General features: G+C 52.9%; 2 long non-coding RNA genes across 2 annotated transcripts; one reads left to right on the top strand and one right to left on the bottom strand.

The window, feature by feature from the left end:
* Positions 1-6828: 6828 nt before the first annotated feature.
* LOC135424339 (uncharacterized) lies at positions 6829-7921 on the bottom strand. The gene is made up of 2 exons (XR_010435157.1): positions 7760-7921; positions 6829-7038 (listed from the first exon to the last, which is right to left on the bottom strand). It is a non-coding gene; the product is annotated as an uncharacterized LOC135424339 (long non-coding RNA).
* LOC135424340 (uncharacterized) lies at positions 7921-11982 on the top strand. Its single transcript, XR_010435158.1, has 2 exons — positions 7921-8139; positions 11651-11982. It is a non-coding gene; the product is annotated as an uncharacterized LOC135424340 (long non-coding RNA).
* Positions 11983-13108: the final 1126 nt, after the last annotated feature.

Genomic DNA, 13108 nt, shown 5'->3' with positions numbered 1-13108 from the left:
TTTCTCCCATCAGCCTCATCTCTGCTCCTCTTCGTTTAAATCAAAGGACTCACAGAAGTGGAATCAGCCCTCTGCTTTTTCCACATCATTTTGGCTCTGTCTGAAGCAGAGCAGGATCCCTCACCCCTCCTGAGTTCCTGGAACATCTCTGAACTGTTGGAACAGCAGATGGGTTTGAAAATCACACCAGGCAGATCTGCTGAGAGTCTCCTGCTCCTGGCCTGGCTCTGCACCTCCACTCCCTGCTCCATGCACAGGGGAGGACTTCAAGGGTCCCCTTCAGCCTCATGTGAGGAGAGGGGGCAAAGTGGGCCCAGTGAAGCATCAGCTGCTGGCAGGCACTGAGGGACATGGGACAGGACATTGTGCAGGGCTGGTCAGCAGCCCCGTGGTCACTGGGTTCACACCAGCCACTGCTGCAGCCACATCACCCCTCACTCCCAGCAGGGCCATAATCACATTTGGGAGAGGATGGTGTTGTCCTCCCCACAGCACTGAGCTGGAGAGGACCAGCACTAAATGAAGATGGAAAACCAATATTGGCTGGTCCAGGCTGCACCCAGAGGCTCTGGCTGCAATCACAGCTCCACAACCTTGTTTCCAGCACACGTGATGTGGAACATCCACAGCACAACAACACAAAACTGTCCTTTTGATCAAACTGCTGCCTCGAAATGCACATTTGTCAGAGCCGGCAGAGGGACCAGAGGAGCTGCTGTGACCACGGCAGGGCCCCAGCCCTGCCCAGCTCCCTTCTGCCAGGCATCCCCTGGAGCAGGGAACCACGTGCCAGCAAAGCCACCCCATTGCCCAGGAGCCCAAAGCCATGCCCAGGAGTTAAGGCCACACACAGGAGCCCACAGGATGCCCAGGAGCCCACAGGATGCCCAGGAGCCCATCACCTTCCTGGCCCCACTGGGACACCCCTGTCCACGGTCACCAGGGCTGCAAACAGGCAGTGGAGGTCCAGTGCTGCAGACCCTTGAAAGTGCCACCTTCTGCTGCCTTTCCACACCTCCTCACACCAACTGCTGCCTGAGTCAGTCCCTCTCAGTCCTGCTGCCCCTTCCCCCGATCCCGTGTTCCTCAGGCAGGTTACCCATTGGAGTCCTTCCCATGCCCTGATCTGTCCCCCAGGTGGTTGGGCTGGCTCAGCCCTCACTGGGATGGTCTGAAGGTGTTTGCAGCTCTCTCTCACACCACAGACTTGACTGGGAGTCTCACAGTCTCAGTGAGCCCCCGGCACCACCCCCTGCCCAACAGCCATGAATATCAATGACAAGTGTAAGGGAGGAGTGAGAAGGGTGGGGACAGGAGGCTGAAGGCTCCAGGAAAGGAGAGTTCTTGGTTTGGGAGCAGATCCCATTGCCACAGTGTGCCCAGGGTGGTTTGTGCTCCTCAGCAGCAGCCACAGTCTGACCTTTGCTGTGTGGTCAGTAAAACACCTGGACAGCAGTGAGAGCAGTGCTCTCCTTCCGTGGTGGGAAATGAATCTGTAGGCAACCATCAAGTTGAAGTAAGTCCATCTTCTGGATGTGCTCCAGTGTCAGGGAGAATGGATACAAGGAGCCTGTTGCTCTTTGCTCTGCTTCCTTGGGCAGGATCCCAACTTTGTCAACTCAGGTGGTCACAGAATCCCAGAATATGCTGAGTTGGAAGGGACCCACAAGAATCAGGAACCTCTAGCCCTGCACAAGCCCATCCCCAAGAGTCACCCCCTGTACCCCAGAGGATCAGCCAAACCCTCCTGGAGCTCTGGCAGCCTTGGGGCTGTGCCCACTGCCCTGGGGAGCCTGGGCAGTGCCCAAACAGCCTCTGGGGGAAGAAGCTTTGCCTGAGATCCAACCTGAGCCTGCCCTGACACAGCTCCAGCCATTCCCTGGGGGCTGTCCCTGGTCACCACCTGCCCAGGATGAAGTGCCACCAGGAGAGGGACCTTTCCTGGCTGAATCCCTTCTGTTGGTCCTGTCCTGGGCCTTGCTTTGGGAGTCCCTGAGCCCAGAGGGGCCGTGTCGGTGAAGAATCTCTCTCCTCTCTGTGGTGACCTTTGGCAACTGGTGTAGGTGGCCCTGCCTGAGGACAAGGGGACCTCCAGAGGTATCTGCCAACCTCAGCCAGGTGGTCCTGGTGGAAGCTGGCAGATTCCCTGCTCATGGAAGGGAGGTTGGAACTAGATGGTCTCCAAGTTCCCCTTCCGACCCAACCCCTTCTATGATTCCCTGCCCGTGTCCACCCAGGCAGACAGCTCCATGCTGGAGGCATTTCATCACCTCCTCATTTCTGAAGAATTACAGAGTTATTATCACTGACACCACTAAAATTTGGGGATCAAATCAAAAGAAATGAGATGTTCAGTCACAGCCCCAAATTCAGAGGCTGACGAGCAGAGCCCAGAGAGACCCTGACCCGGCGTGGGAGGTGCAGCACCAGGGAACACCCCGTTTGCTCTGCTGGAGAGCGAGTTCACCAGCCTGCAAACTTCAACAGTCGTGTCTCATATCTCCCCATAATTTATCACCCTGGTAAGCAGGACTAAATCAGGGCTACAGCAACACTTAGCTTTCAACAGCACCTTCAATCAGGGAGCTCAAAGCTCTGTGTTGTACACAATTAACCTTTGAGCTACCAGAGTAAATTACAACAGGGGCAAAGAACAAATCAGAACCTTCCCTCAAAAAATGAGCTCTGGATTCTACCCTCCTGCTGATGCTCAGCCTGACTGCACTGGATCATTTCACTGGAGTAGAAACAGGGAATAAGAGAAGAAAGAAGAAGAAAACAGAAGAGCAAAGAAGAAAAAAATAAAGAAAAGAAGAGCAGGGAGAGAAGGCAGAGTCATAGAGCCCAGTGCACAGGGCACTGGGGGGGGAATGAGGGAGATGAGGGAATGAGGGAGGTGAGGGACTGCCTTGGACACATCACTGCCCTGCCCTCTCAGGGTAGGACAGACATCATCTCCTCTTCCATTTCTGCAGCTTTTTAGGAAGTGATCTGGCTCATGTTTGAGCCTGCAGGGTGCCAGATCTTTTCAAGTCCAGACATGCAGTGTTTTAAGGGAATGTATCCACAGCCTGATGAACATGCACAACAAAACCCCCATTTCATGTCACCCTCACTCCCCCTTGTCTCTCACCAAGGCCCAGAGCAGGGAGTGCCCTCAGACCCAGCACTGGCAGCTCTGGTGGGAGCCCTGGGACCTCACATGCCCCCGAGTCACTTCTGTGACTCATGGAAAGCCAAAGCCAATTCCACACCAATTCATTCCCAGGAAGTGTCTGTGGTGATACCTGAGCTGCAGGATTTGATTTGTGTCCCCAGTGATCACTTTGCTGTTCACAATTTCACAGGGTGGCACTGGCCCAAGAGCTGTTTATTGCACATTCATCCCACTCCTTCCTTCCCCTCCAAAGGACACCTGAGTTCAGTGCTGCATTATTCTACATCACTCTGCTGACATCCTCAGAGCTCCAACAGCATCACAGTGATGTCACAGGGCAGCAAGTCACGCCTGGTGATTCACCCATTTCCGTGCTCTCACAGCCCACTCCTGTCAAATGAACCATTTGTCCTTATTAATCTTGTTTGCTGTTGGTGCTTCAAGAGAAAAGTCCTTCTTTCACGGCTGTGCTGCAGAAAAAACTCCACTGACTTCATTTGGTTGCTCCCATGGACTCTGGACCATGAGAAAAGTGTCAACTTTTCTCTGGGCCATGAGAAAAGTGTCAACAAGGATGGACAGCAAGAAGAAAGAAGTTGTGGATGTCCAGAGAAGCTGTGGCTGCCCCTGGATCCCTGGAAGTGTCCAAGGCCAGGTTGGACGGGGCTTGGAGCAACCTGGGCTGGTGGAAGGTGTCCCTGCCCATGGCAGGGGGTGGGATTGGATGGGCTTTGAGGTCCCTTCCAACCCAAACCATTGTGGGATTCTCTGAAGAGAGAAGATGCCCAGGAGTTCCTGGACAGAGCAGAGCCAGCCCAGTGTCACCTGCAGGACTCACACACCTGGGGCTGTACCTGGCACTGCAATTCCCATGAACAATTCCCTGTTTGTACAGCCCAAGGGATCACCTTCATCCTCTGGTGAAGTTCTACTGAATCCAGCAAATAAACAAAGATGATTTAGTTCTTTATGCAAATTTGCAGGTATTGGAGCTTTCAAACAGAGGGGATTTGATCTCTCATTCTCTGAGCAAATTGATAAAAACCAAGGTTATGCCAACTGAAACCCTGGTACTTGGGCACGGGCCTGGGGCAGGTCACAGAGCTGGTACCAGACCCCTGCACCTGCCAACACACCAAGTGCCAAAGGAATGTTTCTGAGCAAGAGATGGAAAGGGAAAAAGCCTCGAAGGGGTTGGGGGGCGCAGGAGAAAAGGGCATTCACGGGTTTCTAATGATTCCCAGAGCCCAGGGACAAGTCTGTGGTGTGTCAGAAACACGAGCCCATCAGGTTTTCCTGTGCTCAGTTGGGATCTGTGGTAGATCCTTCTGCAACAGTGTCACAGAGTCACAGCACACAGGGCTGGAATAAACTGCCTGATGGTATTTCCCTCATCCCCTATCACAAACCAAGACAATCCCATTGTGGTCACCTCAGACCTTTGCATCAAAACATCCAGTGCAGGGGATCTCAAAAACACCTCACCTCTCTTTCATCAGTGAAATTTTCCCTAATTATCTATTCATAATTCTCTATTGCCACAATTCCACCCCTTTCTCTCTTTTACTGAACTTAAATGACAAGGTACTTTCCCCCCTCTGCAGCTGCCTTTAGTCCCATTACAAGTGGCATCACGTCTCCCTTCATCACCTCCCTGCTTTCAGTGATGACACTTCTCATTTCCTTCAAAGATCATGTTTTCTAGACCGATGATCTCTCCCACTCTGCACCTCCAAACTCCCCCACCTCCTGCTTGCACTGAGACAGACGAATCCAGACTCAGGTGTCCAGGCAAATCTTGGATGTGTTGAGTGGAGCAGGCACCAGTCCAACCTCCAGAACAGTGTCTGTCCTTCCCCAGCCCACTGTGGCCCCTCTGCTGTGCTCCCAACCCCCCTGCCCCTGGGATGCCTTCCTGCAGTGCTGGGCATTCCCTGCCCTGGCCCTGGGGCAGCTGATTTTTCCTCTTACTGAAATCATGATACATGACATCCATCACTGCTCACCTGAGCATAAGGCCTGTTTTGCTGCCACAAAAGGATATTAAATTGATTTGATGTGATTTGTTCCTGACAAATCAAACCTGGCTGTAATTCCCCAGCTCGTTATCTCCCAGGTGCTCACGAGCAGTTTGCCTGATAATATGTCCCCATTCTTTTCCCAGGTATTTCAGGCAGCTGGCTGGGCAATAGATCCCCATTTCATCCTTCTTTTTTTTTAAAAGATGGGCTTTGCCTTTCTTTTTTCCAGACCTCCAAAATTTTACCCATTCTCCACACACATCCAAAGATAAAGGCCAACTGCTCGGAGATTGATGGAGCTCCTCTAAGCACCACACAGAGACTGCTGGCAGGCCCAGGCAATTTGAGATCCTCTAATGGACCTAAGTGCTCTCCCCCCCATCCTCCCTCTGTTGCAGAATAAATTCTGGCCCCTTTGTCACCGGAGCTGTTTGTTAACTGTGTCGTTGTCATGTTGTCATCAGCTCCCAGTGAAGGCTGAAACAACAACAGGAGAAATTCCTTTGCCTGGGGCATCATCACTCCAGACTTCTTCACTTCCTTGGAGCAGCAGTGGGCCAGGAAAAAGTATCTTTTGTCTTTTTCTCAGGGTTTATTTCACTATAGAAATTTTCCTCGTTAGTCTTCGTCTCCCTCACTGCTTGTGCCTTGTAAAATCCCAGGTGCACCCGAGGAGAAGGAGACATGGTTCAGGTGGAAGCTGTGGCCTCATCCATGCTCACTTCTTTCTGGAGATCTCCATCACTGCTTTATCCATCTCTCAGCTCCAAAGTGGGAATGTGGCTGTGCCCATCTCCCACGGGATATAAAGATCAACCCCCCTTTCCACGTGGTCCCAAGCTCCCTGCTGCTGGCACAGCACATTCCTCCAGCACTGCCTTGGGCAGGATCAGCCCATTTAGGCTTGGTTTTGTGCCCACCCCGAGGATGAACGTGATCAGGGGCCTTCACTTGGTCCATATAAAGCCTGACCTGCAGTGAGGGATGTGCTGCTGTGAGCAGAGTTTAACAGCACAGCTGGAGTGATGCCAGTCCCAGGGGGAATGCCTCCCAGGGATTGGGATTGGAGGGGCAGCTCCAACCTCTGCTCTGGGGGACCAGGGTCAGCAGCCAGGGAATGGCTGGAGCTGTGTCAGGGCAGGCTCAGGTTGGATCACAGGCAAAGGTTCTTGCCCCAGAGGCTGGTTGGGCACTGCCCAGGCTCCCCAGGGCAGTGGGCACAGCCCCAAGGCTGCCAGAGCTCCAGGAGGGTTTGGACAATGCTCTGAGGGATAGGATGAGATTGTTGGGGTGTCTGTGCAGGGCCAGGAGTTGGACTGGATGATCCTTGTGGGTCCCTTCCAGCTCAGGATATTCTGTGATTCCATGATTTTCAGGCACAGCCTGCAGTTAATTTTACAATAAACCAAAAGGATTCTCCACAGGCTTGAGTTGAGCCTAAAAATAAAGTTAAACTAAGGCATCACTTCCACCTGCAGGTGATGGCAGGGCAAGTATGAGATCTGTGGGGCATATGAGGACTCCCCAGCCCTGCTGATTCTCCCCTGGCTTCAGGAGTTTCTGAGCTTATCAGAGATGTGGAGCTTTTTCATCCCTGCAGAGACCTCAGACCAGCCCTGCCCGAGGTTTCTGGGCTCTGTGACACTCCTGTTAATCACCACCATGGTCAATTATTTATTGGCCCTCTCACTTGTACTCTGTCATGGGCTGGACTGGAGCAGCTTGTGCTTCCAGACAGGCTGTCATGTATGTGGTTATCTTTGGAGCTCATCCCCACCTTCGAGACTCTGACGGGAGAGATTAAGGGCACTTGTCACACCACTGCAGTCCAGAGCCACTCTTGCTGTCCCTGTAGCACTCCTGGCAAAGAGGACAAAAAGTGGCATTTGCTGTGGGTTTAAAAGTCATTGACTGCTTCTTTTCCTGGCAGGGTAGGGGATGGATAATAGGAAACAGGAGCAATCAATCCCAGACTATTAAATAATGGCACTTTGATGGGACCATTACATCTATTAATTCCAAGGGCACCATTCAGTTTTAGGGCTGTGTCTTGGCCTGTGTTTCTGCCTGGATTTCTGCTTTCTCACCTGTCACCCTGCAAGGCAAACGTCCCCAAGGACAGGCTGGGATAGGACATGTCCATGTGCAGACAAGGACCCTCCAGTGCTGTGCTGAACACCCTGGGGGTGCCAAGGGGGTGGTGGGCACCACCAGCCTGGGCTAATCACCAGCACATCTTGTTCATGCCTTTGTTATTCATGTCTGAGATCCCTCTGGTCCCATCCCCTCCTAATGAATTCATGATGACGATGATGATGATGATGATGATGATGTGGTCATTAAAGATGGTGATTTGCTCAGGGCTCCTGTGCTTAAATTATAGGAGCAAAACATTAAGCAGAAGTTCAGAGCCCTTGCAGAGCCATCAGCTTTTCATGATTCCTAATTAATCCAGGCTGTCATTAACCAGAGGCTGCAACACAGGTGGCTGCTCCTCTTAGGGGTGCACTGGGAATTGGGCTGTGGGTTGGGCTGATGCATCCCCAGACTGGGAGCAGAGCCTGCTCTGGGTGAGTCCCACCTGCCTTGAGCTCCCTGGGCATTAACTGGCCCTGATGGTCGTGTCCAACAGGCTTCAGCAAGAGCAGATCCCTGTCTGCCAGCCCTGGGACAAGGAGTCCCTCAGCAAGGCTTTGGTTGCTGTGAAACCCTCGGCTCTGGAGCACTGAGAGTCACAGAAACATGGAATCACAGAATCATAGAATCTCCTGGGCTGGAAGGACCCCCAAGGATCATCGAGTCCAACTCCTGGCCCTGCAGAGACACCCCAACAATCCCACCATGAGCCTGAGAGCTCTGTCCCAATGTAAAGTCCTCTCCTGAAATCCTTAAGTCTTTTTTCTGGCATCACAGTGAATGTCCAAAGTGTGGAGAGCCTTCCTGGCTGCCAGGGCAGTGAAGGTGGGGAAGGGCCTTGATTTGAAGGTGTGTGAGGACACTGAGGGCACTTGGTGTGTTCAGCTGGAGCAGAGGAGACTGAGGGGAGACCTCAGTGCAGTTCCAACTGCCTGGGCAGGGGCAGAGGAGGGGCAGGGACTGAGCTCTGCTCTTGCGGGAGCAGGGACAGCAGCCAGGGAATGGCTGGAGCTGTGTCAGGGCAGGCTCAGGTTGGATCTCAGGCAAAGGTTCTTCCCCCAGAGGCTGTTTGGGCACTGCCCAGGCTCCCCAGGGCAGTGGGCACAGCCCCAAGGCTGCCAGAGCTCCAGGAGGGTTTGGATGATGCTCTGGGGCACAGGGGGTGACTCTTGGGGCTGGGCCTGTGCAGGGCCAGGGGTTGGACTGGATGATCCTTGTGGGTCCCTTCCAGCTCAGCATGTTCTGTGATTCTGGAATTCTGTGGATCTCTTTGGAGTAGGACACATCTCCTTGATCTCTCCATGCCCCATATCCCCCTTTGCAGTGGCTGGTGGGGGATGGTCACATGAATGCATCTTGGAAGTCCATCAGCCCTGTGCTCCTGTGGGATTCCAAAGCAGAATTCCCCCAGACCCTGCTGGTCTGGCCACAGCCCCACACAGGGAGAGCCCTGAAGCTCCCCAGAACCCACAGACACAGTTTGACACCTCCCTGCATGGGGCAGAGGCTACTGTGCTGCAGGAATGTTGTAAACATCTCTTGCAAACCCCGTGCCCCTCAGGAATCCTGCTTCCTAATCTCACTTATAGATCTTTTTATTTCCTCATCTCTAATATTTATGGCTGACCTTTGCTACTCAGCCATGTGTGCAGGAACTATGGAGGACAAACTGAGAAAAACGCCTGAGTCCTCGTGGGCCAGGTGGGGGTACAGGGCTGCAGGAAAGGCCACCAAAGTCCTATTGAGTGCCCAGGACCCCCTTGGGTCAGCTCTGGCCTCACCACTTTCAGAGACAACTAATGGGCTCTTTCTTTCGCTCCAGGGTTATGAACTTGTCTTGTTGACAGTCTCCTGCCTCTCCAGGATGGATTCCTGGGGTCTTTGCAGGGTTTAAATCAGGCACATTCCTCTTCTGTGCAAGCCCTTTTCCTTCCCTGCTCAGAATTTAGAGCACAGTGTTACAAACAGCACTTTTTGCCCTTTGTAGCTTATTCCCACTCTCCTCCTTTGCCTGCCAGATCCATAACTGTGCAGCAAAGCAGCTCTGCCCTGTTCTGGCACTGTCAGCAGCGCTCACAGGAGCCAGAGCTGCCGTGGATGTGCAAATGTGTCCCTGCTGCAAAACAGAACAGCCCCCGCTGGAAATGGCACGGCTGCCTTTTGTTCAGCATTCGGGTCCTGCCCCTCTGCCCAGCCCTGGGCAGGCACATCTGCAGGGCTGGCCCAGCTCGGGCTCCTCAGCACAGCAGGGCCAGGGAGCTCCTGCAGCGGGGCCAGCGCAGGCTGCGGAGATGCCCAAGGGCTGGAGCAGCTCTGGGAGCAGCAAAGGCTGAGGGAGCTGGGGCTGTTCAGCCTCCAGAGCAGAGCCTGGGAGGGGCCCTCCCCAGGCTGTGTCAGGGGCTGCAGGGAGGGGGCAGAGGATGGCCCAGGCTCTGCTGGGGGGGCCCAGCAATGGCACAGGAGGAACAGGCAGGAACTGATGCCCAGGAAATTCCCCCTGGACAGGAGGAAGAACTTCTTTGCTGGGCAGTGACCCAACCCTGAACAGGCTGCCCGGGGAGGGGCTGGAGTCTGAACACAATCCTGTGCCCTCTGGACACAATCCTGTGCCATGTGCTCTGGGATGGCCCTGCTGGGCAGGGAGGTGGGACCAGGTGGGACACTGTGGGGCCTTCCAACCTGAGCCATCCTGGGATTCTGTGATATAACACAAACTGTTAGAAAAAGTGCTTGGGAGGGAAAAAAGCACAATCCTTAATGGATTATCTCAATGACCTGTGTGGTGAGAGTCATTAAAAAAAGTCAGCTTTCAAATATTCCTATGCAGGAATAACCTGAACTGGAAAATGGGGAAGCACAGAGTGGGGCTTCAAGCAACAGGCCCACCTGGACCCAAATGCTTCCTCACTGTCTCTCTTTCCTGGAAGGATGGAAAGGGGAGCAGAACAGAGGCATCCCAGTCATTTTGTTTGATTTGGCTTCACTTCTGTTTGTTTTAGCCCTGTTTGGACCTGTTGGAAGGTGAGTTGACAGGGAACCCTGGGTTGTCCATGTTCCAGAAGGCCTGTTAAATGCAGGTCCTCACGGACACAGGGAATGGAGCCAGCCTGGACAGCACTAAATCAGAGTTCAGAACCTCTCCTATTTTCCCACCTTACAGAGAATGGGAGCCTTATGAACGGAGGTCCCTTGGACATCTGCCTCCAAACCCAACCAGATCTTTGGCAGGGACAGGTGTGACCCCAGCAGGGTAATTGCAATTTGGGATTCAGAAGCTGGGCCCTGCTTCCTCTCTTCCAATGTGCTGGAGGGTTGAGGGCTGAGAATCACCCACATTGGCATTGAATCATGGAATGCTTTGGGTTGGAAGGGACCTTGCAGCTCATCTTGTGCCACCCCCTGCCATGGGCAGGGACACCTTCCACCAAGTTGCTCCAACCTGGCCCTGAACACTTCCAGGGATGGGGCATCTCTGATGTTGGAACATATCCAGCCTCAGGAGAGGCATTAGAGGACACCTGTCTAATCCAAAGTTTTTTCTCCCGGGATCTCTGGTGTGGATGAAATTAAAATGAGGAACCCAAGCAAATCTGTGCCCCTCGGCCCAGGAGCCCTGGGTGGTTCCCATCCCCCCCTGACAAAACCCCCATGGCAATATTTTGGCAGTGCCATCGTGCTCCACTCACAGCAGTATTTGCCTGTGGGCCCTGTCCTGCTGCTGGAACCTGGAGATTTTCTGAATGTCAACAAGTTCCAGGCTGTAATTTTCATATCAAAATATTCCTTTGAAGGGTTTTCAGCACAATATAATTTCTCCTGAAAATACTCAGCTTTTCAAGAGGAAAAAAAAAAGAAAATACTTTTGTGATGAAAACATGAATGACAGGAAACTCAAATACTTTGCATGAGAACCAGAATGTACTTACTTGCTGTCTAAACAGCCCCTAAAATCTGAAAAGGAGGTGGTTTCCCCCACTTCTCGTTGGAGTAAAATACAGTAGAAGGTTGGCATTGCCTTCTCTCCTGCCCAGTTCTGAATGATGGGCCAAGGAAAGGCCCTGCTCCCTTCCCTGGCTGTGGGAGATGTTCCCAAGTGGAAATGAGAGATCTGGTTGTGAGGACCATACAAGCAGAAGAGGTGCAGTTCCTCCTCCTGTGACAGCTCTGCTTGGGAAAGCACAGTTTGTCCATAGCAAGTCTGGATTCTAATCACTTATAAATTCCTTTTGTTATGGTTTTCTGTTGGAAAATGGGGTCTGTTTTGTAAAAATATCTAGAAACTTGGAAACCAAATAGATTCAACTGCAAACTCTCCTCTCTCCTTTTTTCTGAAAAGTTGTGTTTTCTCAGGAATGCTGCAAAACACTGAAGAAAAACTTAATTTCTCCTCAACCACTGGAGCATTTGTGTGCTGAAAAAAGCACTGACAAACTCTGCAGACACTGTGTGGTTGTGTGTGGCCTCCAGCACTCCTGGGCTGGGCTGGTTTCGCTCTGCTCCCGATGTCCCGAGACGCAGGAGCCATCGATCCGAGGTCCTGACACCTCTGCCACGAGCCTGGAGGAGCAGCCAGAGTTTAGCACTTGACTTGCAGCCAGAGGGCTCCCAGGACTTGGGAGCATGTCATGAAAACGTTGGAAATAGATACTATTTGTTGTGTTTCTTGTACAGAGTGAATATTTTTTGCACTCCCAGTCCAAGGACGATGGGGGGGCACTCCCACGGCTCCAGCAAGTGCCAGAGGTGTTTCTACAGTTTGTTGGGGGGAACCTCAGCCAGCCCTTACAAAAGGTCAGGCTCTCCTGACCTTCACCTCCCAAACAGCAATCCAAAAATAAATCCTTCTTTTCCAGCAGCCTCTGGCTGTGCTGCTGGAGGAAGCTCCTCTCCCTCGTTGTCTTTGCTGCTGGGAAAAGATAAAGCTCGAAAATGCATATTTTTGACTGAGCTGCTGATGTGGGGGAGGGAGGGAGGGAGGGAGAAATCCAGGCTCTGCTCCAGATTGGCTTCAGTGTCTGTCCTACCTGAGCTGTTCTCCAAGGCTGTCAGTCCTGCAGAGCCCTGTCCCCTGTGCCCAGCTGTGCCCAGGGCTCAGAACAGTTGGGTGGAACGGCAGGAACGGCCCCAGGCCAGGGGGATAATGCAAAAAATAATAATAATAATGCTAATGAGATCATTTGCATTGCTCTGTGCCTTTCATGGAGGACATCAAAGGGTTTGACAAACACTTCAGAACTGATCTGGGAATTCTAAAGGCAAATAAAAGGGGAAAAAACCACCTCAAACAAAACCAAACAAAGTGAGACAGCTAAAAAAACCCCAACAAACCCAAACCAGCTTTGCATCCTTTCCTCCTGGCTGCCTCCTTCTCAGCATCTTTGAGAGCACTTGGTGTGTTCAGCTGGAGCAGAGGAGACTGAGGGGAGAGCTCAGTGCAGTTCCAACTGCCTGGGCAGGGGCAGAGGAGGGGCAGGGACTGAGCTCTGCTCTGGGGGGAGCAGGGACAGCAGCCAGGGAATGGCTGGAGCTGTGTCAGGGCAGGCTCAGGTTGGATCTCAGGCAAAGGTTCTTCCCCCCGAGGCTGTTTGGGCACTGCCCAGGCTCCCCAGGGCAGTGGGCACAGCCCCAAGGCTGCCAGAGCTCCAGGAGGGTTTGGATGATGCTCTGGGGCACAGGGGGTGACTCTTGGGGCTGGGCCTGTGCAGGGCCAGGGGTTGGACTGGATGATCCTTGTGGGTCCCTTCCACCTCAGCATGTTCTGTGTGACAGGAATTATCCACCTTGCTCATCTCCT

The sequence above is a fragment of the Pseudopipra pipra genome, chromosome 18, assembly GCF_036250125.1.
Source record: "Pseudopipra pipra isolate bDixPip1 chromosome 18, bDixPip1.hap1, whole genome shotgun sequence".
Classification (NCBI taxonomy): Eukaryota; Metazoa; Chordata; class Aves; order Passeriformes; family Pipridae; genus Pseudopipra; species Pseudopipra pipra.
The sequence above is the reverse complement of the archived record's forward strand: the minus strand, read 5'-3'. Positions and strand labels throughout refer to the sequence as shown.